The sequence below is a fragment of the Leuresthes tenuis genome, unplaced genomic scaffold (assembly GCF_036924035.1).
Source record: "Leuresthes tenuis unplaced genomic scaffold, fLeuTen1.0.hap1 SCAF_17, whole genome shotgun sequence".
In the NCBI taxonomy this organism is placed as follows: domain Eukaryota; kingdom Metazoa; phylum Chordata; class Actinopteri; order Atheriniformes; family Atherinopsidae; genus Leuresthes; species Leuresthes tenuis.
The window spans coordinates 29688320-29709393 of NW_027325371.1; the positions used below are offsets into that span (position 1 = coordinate 29688320).

The window sequence follows — 21074 nt, forward strand, 5'->3', positions numbered from 1 at the left end:
GTCGGAGATTCACACCTACTCACAGCCGAACAACTCCGCTCCCGCATTTGATGATGTATAGTCGGGCATTCACACCTTTTTTTTGCCCATTTTTCAGGAATTATGGGTGGACATTCATACCTTGCAGCTGAACACCTCCTATCCCACTTATGATCATGTGCGGTTTGATTTTCGAAAAGTTTCTTTCATGTTTTCTAGCAATTATTGATGGACATGTAGACCTTCTTGCAGCTGAACACCTCCGCTCCCGCTTTTGATCATACATTGTCAGGCATTCGCACCTTGTCTTACCCACTTTTTACAAACTTTAGTCGAACAGTCACACCTACTTGCAGCCGAAAACAACCTCTCTCGCTTTTGATGATGTATGGACCGGCATTCTTACCTTTTCTAACACATTTTTCAGCAATTATGGTCGGAGATTCACACCTACTCACAGCCGAACAACTCCGCTCCCGCATTTGATGGTGTATAGTCGGGCATTCTCACCCTTTCTCATCAGCTTTTTGCAAATTATGATCTGACATTCACACCTACTTGCAGTCGAACAGCTCTGCTCCCGCTTTTGATTATGTATGGTTGGATATTCGAACCTTTTCTTAACTGCTTTTTACAAACTTTGGTTGGACGTTCACACCTTCTTGCATCCGAACACCTCCGCTTCCGCTTTTGATGATGTATATTCGGGCATTCGAACCTTTTATTACCCGCTTTTTACAAACCATTGTTGGACTTTCACACGTTCTTGCAGCCGAACACCACCTCTCCCGCTTTTGATGATGTATGGTCCAGTATTCTTACCTTTTCTAACACATTTTTCAGCAATTATGGTCGGACATTCACACCTACTCACAGCTGGACACCTCCGCTCCTGCTTTTGATCATACAATGTCGGGACATCGCTCCTTGTCTTACCAGCTTTTTACAAACTTTAGTCGAACATTCACACCTTCTTGCAGCTGAACACCTCCGCTCCCGCTTTTGATGATGTATAGTCGGGCTTTCGAGCCTTTTCTTACCCGGTTTTTACAAATTATGGTTGGACATTCAGACCTTGCAGCCGAACACCTCCGCTCTCTCTTTTGATCATACATTGTCGGGCATTCGCACCTTGTCTTACCCGCTTTTTACAAACTATAGTCAGACATTCACACCTTGCAGCTGAACCTCCGCTCCCTGTTTTGATCATGTATGGTCTGGCAATACTACCTTTTCTTCCCCCGTTTGTGAGTAATTATGGCTGGACGTTCACACCTTCTTGCAGCCGAACAGCTCTGCTCCCGCTTTTGATTATGTTTGGTTGGATATTCGAACCTTTTCTTAACTGCTTTTTACAAACCAGGGTCTGACTTTCACACCTTCTTGTAGCCGAACAACTCCGCTCCCGCTATTGATTTTGTACAGTCGGGTATTTTAACCTTTTCTTACCCGCTTTTTACCAACTATGGTCGGACATTCACACCGTCTTACAGCGGAACACCTCCGCTCCCGCTTTTTATGGTGTATAGTCGGGCATTTGAACCTTTTCTTACCCGCTATTTACAAACTATGGTAGGACATTCAAACTTTCGTGTATCCGAAAACCTCCGCTCTCTCTTTTGATCATACATTGTCGGACATTCGCACCTTTTCTTCCCGGTTTTTACAAACCATGGTCAGACTTTCACACCTTCTTGTAGCCGAACAACTCCGCTCCCGCTATTGATTGTGTACAGTCGGGTATTTTAACCTTTTCTTACCCGCTTTTTACCAAGTATGGTCGGACATTCACACCTTCGTACAGCGGAACACCTCCGCTCCCTCTTTTGATGGTGTATGTTCGGGCATTCAAACCTTTTCTTACCCGCTTTTTCCAAACTATGGTCGGCTATTCACAGCTTCCTCTCCACCATACTTGTATGGTGGGATATTCACACCCACTTGCATCCGAAGACCTCCGCCCCCACTTTTGTTGATATTTAGTCGGACATTCGCACCTTACCCGCTTTTGGAAAACTATGGCCTTCTTGCAGCCTAACACCTCTGATCTAGCTTTTGATGATATAAGGTTGGGCATTCAGACCTTGCTTCACCTGCTTTTCACCAAATATAGTCGGACATTCACACCTTCTTGCAGCCGAACACTTCCGCTTTTACTGTTCTATGAGGCATTCACATATTTTTTTTCACCGTATTTTATAGATTATGGTTGGAAATTCTCACCCACTCTCATCCGAAGACCTCTCCTCCCGCTTTTGTTAATATATAGTCGGGCATTCGAACCTTTTCTTACCCGCTTTTTACAAATTATAGTCGGACATTCACACCTACTTGCAGCTGAATACTTCCGCTTCACCTTGTAGGTATGTATGGTTGGCATTTGCACCTCTTTTTATACTGATTGCTGAAGATTAAGTTGTACTTTCTCAAACTACAACTTTTTTTTATTTGTTGAAACTTGATTTGAAGTGGATAAATAAGGAGGACAAACAGTTTTAAGTCAGGCTGATAGAAGGAATTAATTTTATAGCAAAATCTGTACTTCGTCATATGTCGAGAGATGCTTATTGCTGAAGAAGTTCTTTCTCATTCTACAAAGTACAACGTTGTTTATCGTTGAAACTTGATTAGACATGAATAAATATGAAGGACAAAGCAGTCTTAACTTGGTTTGAGTTAATGAATTCGTTTTATAGGAGAATCCGAATTCGTGCATAACTCATAAAATAGAGCTTATTTTCGGATTCCTGAAGAATGATTCTGGTTCTTTCTAATAATACAAAGTTTGTTGTTTATTGTTGAAACTTCATCAGAAGTGAAGAAATAAATGAATGCCTATCAACAAATTGACCTTCTGTTGACCTTCGGGGAGGTGAGTATCTTCACTAGACTCACCTGTCTGCTCTTCCTCCTCATTTAGCGTAGCTCCACCCTCTGCCTGTGAATTCTCACAGACTTCAACACTGAGTGGTGAGGCCTCTACAGGCCCCTCCCCTTTTTGCTCCTCACTTCCAATCCAAGCTTTTGGCGGGAAGTTTGAATTTATTGGGTCAACCTCTTCACTTTGTTCACCAACTGCCACCTTTGGTCCTTCTCTTTGTTGGCTTGACTGTGGCTTTACCGTCTTTAATTTGTTGGCAAAAGATTTAGGGCAATCTCTGAAGAGGTGATTTAATTCTCCACAGAGATTACATTTCCTGCCATTTGGACACTCTCCAAAAGTTTGCCCAATTTCTCTGCTCTTCCCACATAACACCTTGGTACAAGCCTCAACCAGGTGCCCATGCTCACCACACTTGCGGCAGAACTTGGGCTGCCCCTGGTAGTGGATGTAACCTCGGTTTTCAAGGTGGCCAGAGTGTCGCCCACCCGCTGCACTGAGCACTCTTCAGCCCTTTTAAATGGTATAACTTTGCACTCCCGCACGCTCCAGCAAGCACCATTCAAGCAACAACTTTGCACTCCAGCTTCGAACATCGGCACAGTCGCAACAAGTAAGGCGACTCTACTCAGAGAAGTCACTCTGCACAGTAACAAGATTTCTTTTGCACAGACAGAAAGGGCTTCACCCGCAAAGGTAAAGCCTGCCAAAAATAGAAACAACTCATTAGTGCTGCTCTCCACAGAAATCTTTAGTAAAAGGCGAAAGACTTGTACGTTATGAAGAGAAACCAGAGTACGATTATCCGTCACTGCGGGAGCAGGGCATGAGGCTTGTTGGCATAGCCACCTTCCCCATGGTGAGCTTTGCTTGGTTGAGACGCTTGCTCCCCCCCCCTTGCTCCTCGGCTGACCAAGTAGGAACAATCGGGCCCTATTCGATGGCTGCCTTGTCTTTTACTCTGTGCAAAAGACAAGGCAGCAACAAAAACACCACGAGAATCCCGTATTGAGGCTTTGTTCTGACCGCTCATTCGGGGTCGCGTTTCTTTCAAGCAATTCTCCTGGTTAGCCCACACTCGGCTCGCTCCCATAGCCGTGTTAAAGTCTACTTCGCATTCACTCTCTTTTCTCAGCAGACTCTTGGGATTTTATCTATAAAATGAATTCCTTCACTCAAACTATGTGAAAACTGCTTTGTCCTTAATATTTACCATGTCTAGAAAGATTTAAACAAAAAAAACAACGTTGTACTTTGCAGTAAAAGAAAGAGCAAATCTAAAGTTTCAGGAATCCGAGAATAAGCTTACTTTCATGAGTTCTTCACGATTTCGGATTTTGCTATAAAATGAATTCCTTCACTCAAACTAAATTAAAACTGCTAAACCGCTAATCTGTTATATGTAAGGCAGATGTCAAATTCACCGAAATAGGATCAAAGGGTATTCGGCCAATCGAGCTGTAGCAGCTTCGGTAAAAGAGTATAAGTTGAAGAGTTTGTGAATAAAGGTGTGCGCACACATAGTGTGCTGTACGAAAATAGGCAGGGAGCAATGCCGGCTGGGGTATATGTTCTTGTATGTTGTCTGACTGTTTGATTTGAATGTGTTGTGTAAGTGTCCTGTTGAATGTTACATGTTTGGGCTTTGACACGCTTCACTGTGGTTGTTAACTGTGTGGTGTGTCCTGAAATATTATATGTTTGGGCTGTGTGACATGCTTAATGCTTGTCAGTAGCTACCCACTTATTCATATACTATCAAAGTATGTCCGGACTTCTTATGTTGTCAGTTCCCATCAAAAGCGGAAGCGGAGGTCTTCGGATGCAAGTGGGTGTGAATATCCCACCATACAAGTATGGTGGAGAGGAAGCTGTGAATGGCCGACCATACATAATCAAAACAGGGAGCGGAGGTGTTCTGCTGTAAGAAGGTGTGAATGTCCAACCATAGTTGGTAAAAAGCGGGTAAGAAAAGGTTAAAATACCCGACTGTACACAATCAATAGCGGGAGCGGAGTTGTTTGGCTGCGACAAGGTGTGAATGTCCACCCATAATTAATGAAAAGCGGGCAACAAGTAGGTTCGAATGCCCAACCATACATCATCAAAAGCAGGAGTGGATGTGTTCGGCTACAAGAAGGTTTGAATATCCGACCATAGTTTGTAAAAAGCGGGTAAGAAAAGGCTCGAAAGCCCGACTATACACCATCAAAAGTGGGAGCGGAGGTGTTCAGCTTCAAGACGGTCTGAATGTCCATCAATAATTGCTAGAAAACATGAAAGAAAATTTTCGAATATCAAACTGCACATGATCATAAGCAGGAGAGGAGGTGTTCAGCTGCAAGAAGGTGTGAATGTCTACCCATAATTACTGAAAAAGGGGTAAGAAAAGGTGCGAATGCCTAACCATACATCATCAAAAGAGGGAGCGGAGGTGTTCCGCTGTAAGACGGTATGAATGTCCGACCATAGATGGTAAAAAGCGGGTAAGAAAAGGTTAAATTACCCGACTGTACACAATCAAAAGAGGGAGCGGAGTTGTTCAGCTAAGAGAAGGTGTGAAAGTCCGACCTTGGTTTGTAAAAAGCGGGTAAGAAAAGGTTCGTATGCCCGAATATACACCATCAAAAGCGGAAGCGGAGGTGTTCGGCTGCAAGATATTGTGAACGTCCGACCAAAGTTTGTAAAAAGCAGTTAAGAAAAGGTTCGAATATCTAACCAAACATAATCAAAAGCGGGAGCAGAGCTGTTCGACTGCAAGTAGGTGTGAATGTCAGATCATAATTTGCAAAAAGCTGATGAGAAAGGGTGAGAATGCCCGACTATACATCATCAAATGCCGGAGCGGAGTTGTTCGGCTGTGAGTAGGTGTGAATCTCCGACCATAATTGCTGAAAAATGTGTTAGAAAAGGTAAAAATGCCGGTCCATACATCATCAAAAGCGAGAGAGGTTGTGTTCGGCTGCAAGTAGGTCTACATGTCCATCAATAATTGCTAGAAAACATGAAAGAAACTTTTCGAAAATCAAACCGCACATGATCATAAGTGGGATAGGAGGTGTTCAGCTAAAAGGTGTGAATGTCCACCCATAATTCCTGAAAAATGGGCAAAAAAAAGGTGTGAATGCCCAACCATACATCATCAAAAGCAGGAGTGCATGTGTTCGGCTGCAAGAAGGTGTGAACGTCCAACCAAAGTTTGTAAAAAGCAGTTAAGAAAAGGTTCGAATATCCAACCATACATAATCAAAAGCGGGAGCAGAGCTGTTCGACTGCAAGTAGGTGTGAATGTCAGATCATAATTTGCAAAAAGCTGATGAGAAAGGGTGAGAATGCCCGACTATACATCATCAAATGCCGGAGCGGAGTTGTTCGGCTGTGAGTAGGTGTGAATCTCCGACCATAATTGCTGAAAAATGTGTTAGAAAAGGTAAAAATGCCGGTCCATACATCATCAAAAGCGAGAGAGGTTGTGTTCGGCTGCAAGTAGGTGTGAATGTCCAGCCATAATTACTCACAAACGGGTAAGAAAAGGTAGTATTGCCAGACCATATATGATCAAAACAGGGAGCGGAGGTGGTTCAGCTGCAAGAAGGTTTGAATGTCAAACTAAAGTTCAAATATATTAACAAAAGCGGGAGGAGAGGTCTTTGGATGAAAGTGGTTGAAAATTTCAAACCATAATGTATAAAATGCGGTGAAAAAAAAGGTGTGATAGAACACTAAAAGGTGGAGCGGAAGTGTTCGGCTGCAAGAAGGTGTGAATGTCCGACTATATTTGGTGAAAAGCAGGTGAAGCAAGGTCTGAATGCCCAACCTTACATCATCAAAAGCATGATCAGAGTTGTTTGGCTGCAAGAAGGCCATAGTTTGCCAAAAGCGGGTAAGGTGCGAATGTCCGACTAAATATCAACAAAATTTGGGGCGGAGGTTTTCGGATGCAAGTGGGTGTGAATATCCCACCATACAAGTATGGTGGAGAGGAAGCTGTGAATAGCCGACCATAGTTTGGAAAAAGCGGGTAAGAAAAGGTTTGAATGCCCGAACATACACCATCAAAAGAGGGAGCGGAGGTGTTCCGCTGTACGAAGGTGTGAATGTCCGACCATACTTGGTAAAAAGCGGGTAAGAAAAGGTTAAAATACCCGACTGTACACAATCAATAGCGGGAGCGGATGTGTTCGGCTACAAGAAGGTGTGACAGTCCAACCATGGTTTGTAAAAAGCGGGTAAGAAAAGGTGCGAATGTCCCACAATGTATGATCAAAAGAGAGAGCGGAGGTTTTCGGATACACGAAGGTTTGAATGTCCTACCATAGTTTGTAAATAGCGGGTAAGAAAAGGTTCGAATGCCCGACTATACACCATAAAAAGCGGGAGCGGAGGTGTTCCGCTTTAAGACGGTGTGAATGTCCGACCATAGTTGGTAAAAAGCGGGTAAGAAAAGGTTAAAATACCCGACTGTACACAGTCAATAGCGGGAGCGGATGTGTTTGGCTACAAGAAGGTGTGACAGTCCGACCATGGTTTGTAAAAAGCAGTTAAGAAAATGTTCGAATATCCAACCAAACATAATCAAAAGCGGGAGCAGAGCTGTTCGACTGCAAGTAGGTGTGAATGTCCAGCCATAATTACTCACAAACGGGGGAAGAAAAGGTAGTATTGCCAGACCATACATGATCAAAACAGGGAGCGGAGGTTCAGCTGCAAGGTGTGAATGTCTGACTATAGTTTGTAAAAAGCGGGTAAGACAAGGTGCGAATGCCCAACAATGTATGATCAAAAGAGAGAGCGGAGGTGTTCGGCTGCAAGGTCTGAATGTCCAACCATAATTTGTAAAAACCGGGTAAGAAAAGGCTCGAAAGCCCGACTATACATCATCAAAAGCGGGAGCGGAGGTGTTCAGCTGCAAGAAGGTGTGAATGTTCGACTAAAGTTTGTAAAAAGCTGGTAAGACAAGGAGCGATGTCCCGACATTGTATGATCAAAAGCGGGAGCGGAGGTGTCCAGCTGTGAGTAGGTGTGAATGTCCGACCATAATTGCTGAAAAATGTGTTAGAAAAGGTAAGAATACTGGACCATACATCATCAAAAGCGGGAGAGGTGGTGTTCGGCTGCAAGAAGGTGTGAAAGTCCGACAATGGTTTGTAAAAAGCGGGTAAAAAAAGGTTCGAATGCCCGAATATACATCATCAAAAGCGGAAGCGGAGGTGTTCGGATGCAAGAAGGTGTGAACGTCCGACCAAAGTTTGTAAAAAGCAGTGAAAAGCGAGAAAAAGCATTTCGTGAGTTCTGCATGATTTGGGATTTTGCTTATAAAATGCATTACTTCACTCAAACTATGTTAAAACTGATTTGTCCTTCATATTTACCATGTCTAGAAATATTTAAACAAAAAAACAACGTTGTACTTTGCAGTAAAAGAAAGAGCAAATCTAAAGTTTCAGGAATCCGAGTATAAGCCTGCTTTCATGAGTTCTGCACGATTTCGGATTTTGCTATAAAATGAATTGCTTTGCTCAAACCAAGTTAAAACTGCTTTGTCCTTCCATATTCATCAATGTCTAGATCGACTTCAACAAAGAAAAACATTGGACTTTGCAGTAGAAGAAGTTGAAATCCATCTACACATTGATAAATATGAAGGACAAAGCAGTTCCCACTTGCCCATAAGAAAATAAGCTTATTCTCGGATTCCTGATCCTTCAGTGTTGCTCTTTCTTCTACTGCAAAATACAATGTTGTTCTTTGTTGAAGTTGATCTAGACATTGATAAACATGAAGGAAAAAGCAGTTTTAACTTGGTTTGAGTGAATGAATTCATTTTATACATAAAATCCGAAATCGTGCAGAACTCATGAAAATAAGCTTATTCTCGGATTCCTAAAACTTTTGATTGGCTCTTTCTTTTACTGCAAAGTACAACGTTGTTTTTTTGTTTAAATCTATCGAGACATTGATAAATATGAAGGTAAAAGCCGTTTTAACATAGTTTGAGTGAAGGAATTGATTTTATAGATAAAATCCCAAATCATGCAGAACTCCTCAAAAGGGGCGTATGGCTTAATCACAAGTGTGGTTCTTTCTCATTCAGGGTAGTATGAGGAAGTTTATGCTTGAAATATATGTAGAAATGGGTACATATGAAATACAAAGCAGTGTTAACTTAGTTTGCGTGAAGAAATTCATTTTATACATAAAATCCGAAATCGTGCAGAACTCATGAAAATAAGCTTATTCTCGGATTCCTAAAACTTTTGATTGGCTCTTTCTTTTACTGCAAAGTACAACGTTGTTTTTTGTTGAAATCTATCTAGACATTGATAAATACCAGCCGAAACTCTGCTGCCGCTTTTGATAATTTATGGTTGGGCATTCTTACCTTTTCTTACCCGCTTTTTACAAATTATGAACTTACATTCACACCTACTTGCAGTCGAACACCTTCTCATGTGCGGTTGGGCTTTCGCACCTTTTCTTACCCATTTTTCAGTAATTATGGGTGGACATTCAGACCTTCTTGCAGCCGAAAACCTCCGCTCCTCTTTTGATCATACATTGTCGGGCATTCACACCTTGTCTTACCCGCTTTTTACAAACTTTAGTCGGACATTCAAACCTTCTTGCAGCTGAACCACCTCCGCTCCCTGTTTTGATCATATATGGTCTGGCAATAGTACCTTTTCTTACCCGTTTGTGAGTAATTATGGCTGGACATTCACACCTACTTGCAGCCGAAAAACCACCTCTCCCGCTTTTGATGATGTATTGTCCGGCATTCTAGTCTTTTCTATCACATTTTTCAGCAATTATGATCTGACATTCACACCTACTTGCAGTCAAACAGCTCTGCTCCCGCTTTTGATTATGTTCGGTTGGATATTCAAACCTTTTCTTAACTGCTTTTTACAAACTTTGGTCGGACGTTCACACCTTCTTGCAGCCGAACACCCCCGCTTCCGCTTTTGATGGTATATGGTTGGACATTCGCATCTTTTCCTACCCATTTTTCAGTAATTATGGGTGGATATTCACATCTTCTTGCAGCTGAACACCTCCTCTCCCGCTAATGATCATGTAAGGTTTGATATTCGAAAATTTTCTTTCATGTTTTAAAGCAATTATTGATGGACATTCACACCTACTTGCAGCCGAACACCACCTCTCCCGCTTTTGATGATGTATGGACCGGCATTCTTACCTTTTCTAACACATTTTTCAGCAATTATGGTTTGAGAATCACACCTACTCACAGCCGAACAACTCCGCTACCGCATTTGATGGTGTATAGTCGGGATTTCTCACCCTTTCTCATCAGCTTTTTGCAAATTATTCTCTGACATTCACACCTACTTGCAGTCGAACATCTCTGCTCCCGCTTTTGATTATGTTTGGTTAGATATTCGAACCTTTTCTTAACTGCTTTTTTACAAACTTTGGTCGGACGTTCACACCTTCTTGCAGCCGAACACCTCCGCTCCCTCTTTTGTTGGTGTATGTTCGGGCATTCGAACCTTTTCTTACCCGCTTTTTACAAACCAGGGTCGGACTTTCACACCTTTTAGTAGCCGAACAACTCCGCTCCCGCTATTGATTGTGTACAGTCGGGTATTTTAACCTTTTCTTACCCGCTTTTTCCAAACTATGGTCGGCTATTCACAGCTTCCTCTCCACCATACTTGTATGGTTGGATATTCACACCCACTTGCATCCGAAGACCTCTGCCCCAAATTTTGTTGATATTTAGTCGGACATTCGCACCTTACCCGCTTTTGGCAAACTATGGCCTTCTTGCAGCCAAACACCTCTGATCTCGCTTTTGATGATGTAAGGTTGGGCATTCAGACCTTGCTTCACCTGCTTTTCACCAAATATAGTCGGATATTCACACCTTCTTGCAGCCAAACACTTCCGCTCCACCTTTTAGTGTTCTATCACACCTTTTTTTTACCGCATTTTATACATTATGGTTGGAAATTTTCAACCACTCTCATCCGAAGACCTCTCCTCCCGCTTTCTTTAATATATTTGAACTTTAGTCGGACATTCAAACCTTCTTGCAGCTGAACCACCTCCGCTCCCTGTTTTGATCATATATGGTCTGGCAATACTACCTTTTCTTACCCGTTTGTGAGTAATTATGGCTGGACATTCACACCTACTTGCAGCCGAACACAACCTCTCTCGCTTTTGATGATGTATGGACCGGCATTTTTACCTATTCTAACACATTTTTCAGCAATTATGGTCGGAGATTCACACCTACTCACAGCCGAACAACTCCGCTCCCGCATTTGATGATGTATAGTCGGGCATTCTCACCCTTTCTCATCAGCTTTTTGCAAATTATGATCTGACATTCACACCTACTTGCAGTCGAACAGCTCTGCTCCCGCTTTTGATTATGTATGGTTGGATATTCGAACCTTTTCTTAACTGCTTTTTACAAACTTTGGTTGGACATTCACACCTTCTTGTAGCCGAACACATGCACTCCTGCTTTTGATGATGTATGGTTGGGCATTCGCACCTTTTTTTTACCCATTTTTCAGGTATTATAGGTGGACATTCACACCTTCTTGCAGCTGAACACCTCCTCTCCCACTTATGATCATGTGTGGTTTGATTTTCGAAAATTTTCTTTCATGTTTTCTAGCAATTATTGATGGACATTTAGACCTTCTTGCAGCTGAACACCACCTCTCCCGATTTTGATTATGTATGGGCCGGCATTTTTACCTTTTCTAACACATTTTTCAGCAATTATGGTTGGAGATTCACACCTACTCACAGCCGAACAACTCCGCTACCGCATTTGATGGTGTATTGTCCGGCATTCTCACCCTTTCTCATCAGCTTTTTGCAAATTATGATCTGACATTCACACCTACTTCAAGTCAAACAGCTCTGCTCCCGCTTTTGATTATGTTTGGTTAGATATTCGAACCTTTTCTTAACTGCTTTTTACAAACTTTGGTCGGACGTTCACAATATCTTGCAGCCGAACACCTCCGCTTCCGCTTTTGATGGTGTATATTCGGGCATTCGAACTTTTTCTTACCCGCTTTTTACAAACCAAGGTCGGACTTTCACACCTTCTCTTAGCTGAACAACTCCGCTCCCTCTTTTGATTGTGTACAGTCGGGTAATTTAACCTTTTCTTACCCGCTTTTTACCATCTATGGTCGGACATTCACACCGTCTTACAGCGGAACACTTCCGCTCCCTCTTTTGATGATGTATGGTTGGGCATTCGCACCTTTTCTTACCCATTTTTCAGTAATTATGGGTAGACATTCACACCTTCTTGCAGCTGAACACCTCCTCTCCCGCTTATGATCATGTGCAGTTTGATATTCGAAAATTTTCTTTCATGTTTTCTAGCAATTATTGATGGACATTCAGACCGTCTTGCAGCTGAACACCTCCGCTCCCACTTTTGATGGTGTATAGTCGGGCTTTCGAGCCTTTTCTTCCCCGGTTTTTACAAATTATGGTTGGACATTCAGACCTTCTTGCAGCCGAAAACCTCCACTCCCTCTTTTGATCATACATTGTCGGGCATTCGCACCTTTTCTTACCCGCTTTTTACAAACCATGGTCGGACTTTCACACCTCTTAGTAGCCGAACAACTCCGTTCCCGCTATTGATTGTGTACAGTCGGGCATTTTAACCTTTTCTTACCCGCTTTTTACCAACTATGGTTGGACATTCACACCTTCTTACAGCAGAACACCTCCGCTCCCTGTTTTGATTATGTATGGTTTGACATTCGCACCTTCTCTCACCCGCCTTTTACTATGGTCGGCCATTCACAGCTTCCTCTCCACCATACTTGTATGGTGGGATATTCACACCCACTTGCATCCGAAGAGCTCCGCTTCCGCTTTTGATGGGAACTGACAACATAAGAAGTCCGGACATACTTTGATAGTATATGAATAAGTGGGTAGCTACTCACAAGCATTAAGCATGTCACACAGCCCAAACATATAACATTTCAGGACACACCACACAGTTAACAACCACAGTGAAGCGTGCCAAAGCCCAAACATGTAACATTCAACAGGACACTTACACAACACATTCAAATCAAACAGTCAAACAACATACAAGAACATATACCCCAGCCGGCATTGCTCCCTGCCTATTTTCGTACAGCACACTATGTGTGCGCACACCTTTATTCACAAACTCTTCAACTTATACTCTTTTACCGAAGCTGCTACAGCTCGATTGGCCGAATACCCTTAGATCCTATTTCGGTGAATTTGACATCTGCCTTACATGTAACAGATTAGCGGTTTAGCAGTTTTAATTTAGTTTGAGTGAAGGAATTCATTTTATAGCAAAATCCGAAATCGTGAAGAACTCATGAAAGTAAACTTATTCTCGGATTCCTGAAACTTTAGATTTGCTCTTTCTTTTACTGCAAAGTACAACGTTGTTTTTTTTGTTTAAATCTTTCTAGACATGGTAAATATGAACGACAAAGCAGTTTTAACATAGTTTGAGTGAAGGAATTCATTTTATAGATAAAATCCCAAGAGTCTGCAGAGAAAAGAGAGTGAATGTGAAGTAGACTTTAACACGGCTATGGGAGCGAGCCGAGTGTGGGCTAACCGGGAGAATTGCTTGAAAGAAACGCGACACTGAATGAGCGGTCAGAACAAAGCTTCAATACGGGATTCTCGTGGTGTTTTTGTTGCTGCCTTGTCTTTTGCACAGAGTAAAAGACAAGGCAGCCATCGAATAGGGCCCGATTGTTCCTAGTTGGTCAGCCGAGGAGCAAGGGGGGGGGGAGCAAGCGTCTCAACCAAGCAAAGCTCACCATGGGGAAGGTGGCTATGCCAACTAGCCTGATGCCCTGCTCCCGCAGTGACGGATAATCGTACTCTGGTTTCTCTTCATAACGTACAAGTCTTTCGCCTTTTACTAAAGATTTCTGTGGAGAGCAGCACTAATGAGTTGTTTCTATTTTTGGCAGGCTTTACCTTTGCGGGTGAAGCCCTTTCTGTCTGTGCAAAAGAAATCTTCTTACTGTGCAGAGTGACTTCTCTGAGTAGAGTCGCCTTACTTGTTGCGACTGTGCCGATGTTCGAAGCTGGAGTGCAAAGTTGTTGCTTGAATGGTGCTTGCTGGAGCGTGCGGGAGTGCAAAGTTATACCATTTAAAAGGGCTGAAGAGTGCTCAGTGCAGCGGTTGGGCGACACTCTGGCCACCTTGAAAACCGAGGTTACATCCACTACCAGGGGCAGCCCAAGTTTTGCCGCAAGTGTGGTGAGCATGGGCACCTGGTTGAGGCTTGTACCAAGGTGTTATGTGGGAAGAGCAGAGAAATTGGGCAAACTTTTGGAGAGTGTCCAAATGGCAGGAAATGTAATCTCTGTGGAGAATTAAATCACCTCTTCAGAGATTGCCCTAAATCTTTTGCCAACAAATTAAAGACGGTAAAGCCACAGTCAAGCCAACAAAGAGAAGGACCAAAGGTGGCAGTTGGTAAACAAAGTGAAGAGGTTGACCCAATAAATTCAAACTTCCCGCCAAAAGCTTGGATTGGAAGTGAGGAGCAAAAAGGGGAGGGGCCTGTAGAGGCCTCACCACTCAGTGTTGAAGTCTGTGAGAATTCACAGGCAGAGGGTGGAGCTACGCTAAATGAGGAGGAACAGCAGACAGGTGAGTCTAGTGAAGACACTCACCTCCCCGAAGGTCAACAGCCGAAGAGGACGGCATCTGAGCCTCTGATTCCCCAGTGGTATCAGAGAAGAGGGGAAGGGTTAGGTCCCTTTCAGACAGTTCTTCAGTGGAAGAACCTAGAGTCTTCCCCTCCGACTCACCAAATGAGGTCTCCTTTTTAACTTCAGCTCAGCAATCAACCCCCAGGGACTCAAAGTTAAATGCAACATTGCGTCAGAGGCCAACACCGAGAGTCCGAAAAGGAAATATAGATCACCCTACTCACTTTTCACCTAAAGAAATGAAGGAAGAGCTAGTTTCCCAAGAAATAACCTGTGTGTAATTTGTTTTGATAACTTAGAAAAACGAAAATGACATACCTACTTTCCTTTATGCTTTTAATGGTTCTCACCTTCTCAACACTAAATGTGAGAAGTGTGAAATCAAAGACAAGAGCCCAGAGTATTTTATCCTTCTTAGACTCCATAAAATCAGATGTGTTTTTAATACAAGAATGTGTACTACCTTTTTTAAAAAACCATAGACAATGGGAGGAAATGTGGCCCCATTTATCGATATGGAGTGGCTCAAATCAAAATAAAAATGATGGTGTGGCCATTCTAATTAAAAATCTGCATGTTCTGGTGAAAGGTAGCACAGTGGTGAGAAACGGACGGGCACTTTTAGCACACTTGAATTTTATGGGGCAAGACTTTAACCTCTTAAATATTTATGGTTTCAATGGAAAAAATGAAAGGTATGACCTTTTAGAAGATATACAGCTTTACATGCTAGGGCAAGTACCTTTAGTTGTAGGAGGGGATTTTAACTGTATCTTGAGCAGGAAAGATAGAAAAAGAGCAGGGGTAGATTTTAAAGTGGATAAGACTTCGATTTTACTTCAGGGCATATGCAGGGATTTTAAGCTTACTGACTGTTTTAAAACCATGCATCCCAGAGAGGAGGGCTTCACCTGGTTTAGTCATGATGGCACTAGAGCCTCTCGCATTGATTATTTCTTTACTAGAGATTGCCCACCCACTGATGTTAGATTAACCCCTGTTTTCTTTTCAGACCACCTTATGCTCTCCTGCACCCTTTCACCCCCTTCTGGTGTGACGGTAGGAAGTGGTCTGTGGAAACTCAACTGTTCCCTGTTGGAGGATGAAATCATAGTCAGTCAGTACAGGGAATGTTATAAAGAGTGGCAGACCCTTCAAGACCTCTACGAAACACATGCACAATGGTGGGAAATGGTGAAGGAAACGACCCAGACTTTTTTTAAACAGCAAGGTAAACGTAAAAAAAGGAAAGAGAATAGATGTATGATGGGACTACATAAACGCTTACAGCGCTACTTTAAACTAAATCAGTGTGGCATAGACTTTAAAGAAGAAATCAAAGATGTCAAAAAGGAAATGTCAGTTTTAGCAGAAATAAAGAGTAAAGGAATTTTTGTAAGAAGCAGGGAGCAGGAAATTGAGGAAGGTGAAAAAGAAAGAAAGTTATAAATAAAAAGGAGTGTATTCAAAATCTAAAAAGAGAAGATGGGTTTTTAACAAAATCCACACAAGAGATGATTGAAACTGTACATACCTTTTATAGTAACATGTACAAAGAGAAACCAGTGCACTTGGAAACATCGGCAGAAATCTTAAAATTCGTTGACAAAACCGTAAAAGAGAATGCACACTTGACACAGAATTTTACTGCTTTAGAGTTAAAAAAATGCCTAACAGGTTTTAAGAGAAGTCGAGCTCCGGGTTTAGACGGGCTTCCTGCAGAATTCTATCTGACCTATTGGGACCTTTTATCATCAGACATTTTAGATGTTTTTAAAGATTTTGAAAAACTCGACCGACTGCCTGACAGTTTTAGAGTGGGAATAGTGACTCTACTTTATAAAAAAAATGATAAGACTGACCTAAAGAATTGGAGGCCCATCACACTTTTAAACTTTGACTGTAAACATTTTAGCAAGGTTTTAGCGACACGGATGTCCTCTGTTTTAGAGGAGGTAATTCACCCAGACCAAGCTTGTGCCATCTCAGGGAGACAACTCACCGACAGCCTCGTACTGATTCGAGACATCATTGATTACGCTAGAGACAGAAACACCCGGCTTGTCATCTTAAATTTAGACTTTGAAAAAGGATTTGATCGGGTCTCGCATCAATATCTCTTTCAGGTGTTGCAGCCATCGAAAAGGGCCCGATTGTTCCTACTTGGTGAGCTTTGCTTGGTTGAGACGCTTGCCCCCACCCCCTGCTCCTCGGCTGACCAAGTAGAAACAATCTATTCGATGGCTGCCTTGTCTTTTACTTAGTCCTCGTATAGAGGACATATTAAACTGATAAGAACAGATACTACACTTGATCTTAGCCAAAAGGCCGAGAAGCGATAACTGTCCACTGTTTCAGGTCCGAGGGCCCTTGCTGGCACAATGCGCACTTGTAGCAGTGTTCTTTTTATGGCCATAGGTGGCCAGAGTGTCACGTTGCACCTCCGCCCACCCGCTGCACTGAGCACTCTTCAGCCCTTTTAAATGGTATAACTTTGCACTCCCGCATGCTCCAGCAAGCACCATTCAAGCAACAACTTTGCACTCCAGCTTCGAACATCGGCACAGTCGCAACAAGTAAGGCGACTCTACTCAGAGAAGTCACTCTGCAAAGTAGCAAGATTTCTTTTGCACAGACAGAAAGGGCTTCACCCGCAAAGGTAAAGCCTGCCAATAATAGAAACAACTCATTAGTGCTGCTCTCCACGGAAGTCTTTAGTAAAAGGCGAAAGACTTGTATGTTATGAAGAGAAACCAGAGTACGATTATCCGTCACTGCGGGAGCAGGGCATCAGGCGTGGTGAGCTTTGCTTGGTTGAGACACTTGCCCCCCCCCCTGCTCCTCGGCTGACCAAGTAGGAACAATCGGGCCCTCTTCGATGGCTGCCTTGTCTTTTACTCTATGCAAAAGACAAGGCAGCAACAAAAACACCACGAGAATCCCGTATTGAGGCTTTGTTCTGACCGCTCATTCAGTGTCGCGTTTCTTTCAAGCAATTCTCCCGGTTAGCCCACACTCGGCTCGCTCCCATAGCCGTGTTAAAGTCTACTTCACATTCACTCTCTTTTCTCTGCAGACTCTTGGGATTTTATCTATAAAATGAATTCCTTCACTCAAACTATGTTAAAACTGCTTTGTCGTTCATATTTACCATGTCTAGAAAGATTTAAACAAAAAAAACAACGTTGTACTTTGCAGTAAAAGAAAGAGCAAATCTAAAGTTTCAGGAATCCGAGAATAAGTTTACTTTCATGAGTTCTTCACGATTTCGGATTTTGATATAAAATGAATTCCTTCACTCAAACTAAATTAAAACTGCTAAACCGCTAATCTGTTACATGTAAGGCAGATGTCAAATTCACCGAAATAGGATCTAAGGGTATTCGGCCAATCGAGCTGTAGCAGCTTCGGTAAAAGAGTATAAGTTGAAGAGTTTGTGAATAAAGGTGTGCGCACACATAGTGTGCTGTACGAAAATAGGCAGGGAGCAATGCCGGCTGGGGTATATGTTCTTGTATGTTGTCTGACTGTTTGATTTGAATGTGTTGTGTAAGTGTCCTGTTGAATGTTTGGGCTTTGACACTACACTGTGGTTGTTAACTGTGTGGTGTGTCCTGAAATGTTATATGTTTGGGCTGTGTGACATGCTTAATGCTTGTCAGTAGCTACCCACTTATTCATATATAGCAACTGACAACATAAGAAGTCTGGACATACTTTGATAGTAGTTGTAGAAGTATCCTTATTGATAATAGATAAACTAATTCATAGTGATAGAACAGTAGATGAACAGGTGCCTGCACGTCTCACGAAAATAAAATGGGTGTATGATTGCTGACGGCAGAGCAATACTGCCAAACTTATGAGTGCTTGTGGCAAACTTGATTCAGTGTCTTGACGTGTATACGCTGTTTCGCTGACTTGATTGTCACAAGAAACAAAGTGTGTTTGATAAGATCCGACCATTTTATTACGGGAGGATCAGTATGTATGGATTCTGATGTGACTGATAAACCCATTCGTATCTTAAGCATAATCTAATACGTGAGACAACGCCCTGGCACACAATCAAAAAAAAAAAGAGAGAGCGGTTTTGTGTCCCCACAGTCCATAATGTAGAAAAGAGAGAAAAAAGCCTTTCTGATTTGGTGTGTGTGCTCATAGTGCAGAGTGTAGAGAAAAGAGAGAAAAGAAAGCCGTTTTGGTGTCACGGGTGTTGTGACTTACACACACACATTTCTGAATTGAGAAAAGAAATTATTTTAGAGGAAGCAGTAGAGTTTAGATCCCACATTTGTTGATAGGCATTCATTTATTTCTTCACTTCTGATGAAGTTTCAACAATAAACAACAAACTTTGTATTATGAGAAAGAACCAGACTCATTCTTCAGGAATCCGAAAATAAGCACGAATTCGGATTCTCCTATAAAACGAATTAATTAACTCAAACCAAGTTAAGACTGCTTTGTCCTTCATATTTATTCATGTCTAATCAAGTTTCAACGATAAACAACGTTGTACTTTGTAGAATGAGAAAGAACTTCTTCAGCAATAAGCATCTCTCGACATATGACGAAATACAGATTTTGCTATAAAATTAATTTCTTCTATCAGCGTGACTTAAAACTGTTTGTCCTCCTTATTTATCCACTTCAAATCAAGTTTCAACAATTAAAAAAAAATTGTAGTTTGAGAAAGAACAACTTAATCTTCAGCAATCAGTATAAAAAGAGGGTAACAAAAGGTGCAAATGCCAACCATACATCACCAAAAGGTGGAGCGGAAGTATTCAGCGTCAAGTAGGTGTGAATGTTCGACCAAAATTTGTAAAAAGTGGGTAAGAAAAGGTTCGAATGCCCGACTAAATATTAACAAAAGCGGGAGGAGAGGTCTTCGGATGAGAGTGGGTGAGAATTTCCTACCATACAAGTATGGTGGAGAGGAAGCTGTGATTGGCCGACAATAGTAAAAAGCAGGTGAGAAAAGGTGCGAATGTCAAAACATACATGATCAAAACAGGGAGCGGAGGTGTTTGGCTGCGACAAGGTGTGAATGTCTACCCATAATTAATGAAAAACGGGCAACAAGTAGGTTCGAATGCCCAACCATACATCATCAAAAGCAGGAGTGGATGTGTTCGGCTTCAAGAAGGTATGAATGTCCATCAATAATTGCTATAAAACATGAAAGAAAATTTTCGAATATCAAACCGCACATAATCGTAAGCGGGAGAGGAGGTGTTCCGCTGCAAGAAGGTGTGAATATCCACCCATAATTACTGAAAAATGGGTAAGAAAAGGTGCGAATGCCCAACCATACATCATCAAAAGCAGGAGTGGATGTGTTCGGCTACAAGAAGGTTTGAATGTCCGACCATAGTTTGTAAAAAGCGGGTAAGAACAGGTTTGTATGCCCGACTGTACACAATCAAAAGAGGGAGCGGAGTTGTTCAGCTACAAGAAGGTGTGAAAGTCCGACCATGGTTTGTAAAAAGCGGGTAAGAACAGGTTCGTATGCCCGAATATACACCATCAAATGCGGGAGCGGAGGTGTTCGGCTGTGAGTAGGTGTGAATCTCCAACCATAATTGCTGAAAAATGTGTTAGAAAAGGTAAGAATGCCGGTCCATACATCATCAAAAGCGGGAGAGGTGGTGTTCGGCTGAAAGTAGGTGTGAATGTCCAGCCATAATTACTCACAAATGGGTAAGAAAAGGTAGTATTGCCAGACCATACATCATCAAAACAGGGAGCGGAGGTGGTTAAGCTGCAAGAAGGTGTTAATGTCCGACTAAAGTTTGTAAAAAGCGGGCAAGAAAAGGTGCGAATGCCCGACAATGTATGATCAAAAGAGGGAGCGGAGGTTTTCGGCTGAAAGAAGGTCTGAATGTCCAACCATAATTTGTAAAAACCGGGGAAGAAAAGGCTCGAAAGCCCGACTATACACCATCAAAAGCTGGAGCAGAGGTGTTCAGCTGCAAGAAGGTCTGAATGTCCATCAATAATTGCTAGAAAACATGAAAGAGAATTTTCGAATATCAAACCGCACATGATAATAAGCGGGAGAGGAGGTGTTCAGCTGCAAGAAGGTGTGAATGTCCACCCATAATTACTGAAAAATGGGTAAGAAAAGGTGCGAATTCCCAACCATACATCATCAAATGCACGAGTGGATGTGTACGGCTACAAGAAGGTTTGAATGTCCGACCATAGTTTGTAAAAAGCAGGTAAGAAAAGGTTCGAATGCCCAAACATACACCATCAAAAGAGGGAGCGGAGGTGTTCCGCTGTAAGAAGGTGTGAATGTCCGACCATAGTTGGTAAAAAGCGGGTAAGAAAAGGTTAAAATACCCGACTGTACACAATCAATAGCGGGAGCGGAGTTGTTCGGCTACTAAAAGGTGTGAAAGTCCGACCCTGGTTTTAAAAAGCGGGTAAGAAAAGGTTCGAATGCCCGAACATACACCATCAAAAG

At 42.4% G+C, this 21074-nt stretch overlaps 3 non-coding genes and 1 pseudogene across 3 annotated transcripts; 1 reads left to right on the forward strand and 3 right to left on the reverse strand.

The window, feature by feature from the left end:
• Positions 1–3545: 3545 nt before the first annotated feature.
• Positions 3546–3659, reverse strand: LOC140274294 (U5 spliceosomal RNA). Its single transcript, XR_011908261.1, has one exon. It is a non-coding gene; the product is annotated as a U5 spliceosomal RNA (small nuclear RNA).
• A 10093-nt stretch (positions 3660–13752) lies between these two features.
• Positions 13753–13866, forward strand: LOC140274295 (U5 spliceosomal RNA). The gene has a single exon (XR_011908262.1). It is a non-coding gene; the product is annotated as a U5 spliceosomal RNA (small nuclear RNA).
• Positions 13867–16838: 2972 nt separating this feature from the next.
• Positions 16839–16939, reverse strand: LOC140274108 (U2 spliceosomal RNA; annotated as a pseudogene).
• Positions 16940–17247: 308 nt separating this feature from the next.
• LOC140274172 (U5 spliceosomal RNA) lies at positions 17248–17361 on the reverse strand. The gene has a single exon (XR_011908149.1). It is a non-coding gene; the product is annotated as a U5 spliceosomal RNA (small nuclear RNA).
• Positions 17362–21074: the final 3713 nt, after the last annotated feature.